The 2,501-nt window shown below is 36.8% G+C and overlaps 1 protein-coding gene across 1 annotated transcript in view; it reads right to left on the reverse strand.

The window, feature by feature from the left end:
* cldn15lb (claudin 15-like b) overlaps positions 1–2,114 on the reverse strand; it is a 13,573-nt gene extending 11,459 nt beyond the window's left edge. Inside the window, exon 1 of the mRNA XM_036558210.1 lies at positions 1,938–2,114. The gene's annotated coding sequence lies outside the window, so the exon portion shown is untranslated. The remainder of the gene's footprint in view (positions 1–1,937) is intronic.
* Positions 2,115–2,501: the final 387 nt, after the last annotated feature.

A 2,501-nucleotide genomic window follows, 5' to 3' on the forward strand; every position in this document is an offset into this window, starting at 1 on the left:
GTATTCAGTCTGGACCTGATGTTAAAAACCGAGTTTAGCATAAGTAGAAACACAATCAGACATATCAGCAAATCCATCAATGTGTGAATCAATTCTGATCTGAATACACAAAAAAATAAAATAAACCCCCAAAACACAGCAAGAAGGACGAAGCTGAAGTCGGCTTAATATTCGCCAGCTTCTTGTTTGAATTTCCCCGTTCCGCCTTAAATGGTGCAGCAGTTACTTCCTGGTGCCTGAGGCTGCACCATTTAAGGTGGAACAGGAAAATTCGAACAAAAAGCTGGCTGGATGCATCATTTAAGGTGGAAATTCAAACAAGAAGCTGGCAAATAAAAAAAGAAAGTGCTAACGTTAATCTATCATGAATATCTACACTGAATAAGGAATGCTATAACTTACCGAGCTACAAAGCACCATCATTGTAAATAAATAACTACTACATAAAGTTAAGACCCCCTGAATAGACTATTAAATGAAATAGTGTAATTTGGACAGTATCTTTATTAAACTGCCGCTCTGTAATGGTACTGAATGCAGTCCAGCAGTGATGTTGACCTCCCCAATATGGACCCAACGCGGCATCCAGATATGTATATCTATGCTCAAGATAATCAGAAAGGGAACCGTAAGGTCCAGACTGAGGGTGCTAATGCTAAGCTACACAGATCTGAGAGGAGCTAATGCTAACTCTGTGAGAGTGTGACTCGAGATAATCAGAAAGGGAAGCATGCTAAGGTCCAGGCTAAGGGTGCTAATGCTAACTTAGAGTAGACTAAAGCGAGGCTAATGCTAACAAACAGGAACCTCATGCTAAAACAGGGTCAAACAGGGAGGGTAATCACATGTGCTCATCCTGAGGTCAAAAAGGGCCAAATTACAGCAAAACCCAGCATAAATGTACCACAGAGTCATCAAGCTAACACTGTTCAGTTAGCATGACGATGACTTTACTCCAGTTCAGCTGAATTCCCAATATGGGAATCTGATGTATGGCCATGTATGTACATGTATCAAACAGGGTGGTACATATTTCTAAATACATGTGCATATATGTCACGTATGGATATGTAAGCATCAAATATTTGACATGCAAAATATATTGATCATACATACATATATGTCTCAGACATGGCTGAACACATCCCAGTACAGTTATACTGGTTAACGTGTTATTTATAGGTCTGTTTTTAAATATTAAATTATTTAAATGTGTCACATTATTTTAACACGATTTATTTTATGCTTTAACGATTTTATTGCACGTATTCAGAGTTTAGTTATGTAGCTGTTATGCTAATTTTCACTTCATTAGGAAATATGTAGCGGAAATAAGGACGACTGTATAATAAGCCACCATTTATGAATAATAAATGCCGCCCATAGAAGAATAAATATATTGCATACAAACACATGTATGTTTGTATATATGGCTGAAATATATGTCCCATGTTTGAAAATGGCCAGTTTCAAATAACTAGGCATGTATGTTACATATATGTGCATATGAGATATATATAAATTGGGTATAATGGAAATCCATATATGATAATATTCCATATATGTGAAATCCATATATTGCAATATCAGATTTCCAAATGTTTGGCACCAAATGATTAAGCACAGTGGCTCATTGCTGTGGTGACAAAATACAGGCTGACAAAATATCTTCAATATATCTTCAATCAATAATTATATATTTTTAAAATTATTTATTAATAACAATAACAGCAATTCTGCTACAGAGGAATATAGTCAGTGGCAGTTTATGGTTGCTAAGTAACAAAACGGTCAAAGATGACTGAACGAGCAGTGCGGTTTCCGAATAAAGCCACATAAACACAGAACACTGAACGTATGTGAGTCGTATATTGAAGGTTTCACAGCTCGTCCGTGTTATGATTAATCTCTGAGGTTGTGGGTGAAGCTCTACTCACCGCTGCGGCAGCTGGACTGATTTAGCGCGGCTCTTCGGGAGATTTAGGTCTGAATAAAAGTGTTTTCAGTCCCCCAAAGCGCTTTTCTCACCAAAACCTGCCAGTGAAACTGTCCAGGCCTGAAGTCACTGTGTTAATATTGGTTTTGGGTCAGTAACCCTGAAACAGAGTGACCAAACACACACAGGACCCCCAGAGTCACACACAGGGGACCGGCAGCAGCCAATCAGAGGCCGAGGAACAAATTCAGAAAAAGTCAAAAGTACCAGCCGTGCGCAGGAAGCTGTATCGTTTGATTTTGAAAAAGATTTGTTTTCCATTAAATTATATATATATATATATATATATATATATATATATATATATATATATATATATATATAATGAATAAATAAATAATTTTTGGGTTTCATTATCATTATTAATGTTATTATTAGTAATAATAATAACTCATTTATGATTATTAACAACATCAACAACAACAATAATACACATTTTCTGAACCGCTTATCCTTCTGGGTCGCAGGGGCAGCTGGAGCCCATCCCAGCAGCAATTGGGGGGAA

This window comes from Colossoma macropomum, unplaced genomic scaffold (genome assembly GCF_904425465.1).
Source record: "Colossoma macropomum unplaced genomic scaffold, Colossoma_macropomum, whole genome shotgun sequence".
Lineage (NCBI taxonomy): Eukaryota > Metazoa > Chordata > Actinopteri > Characiformes > Serrasalmidae > Colossoma > Colossoma macropomum.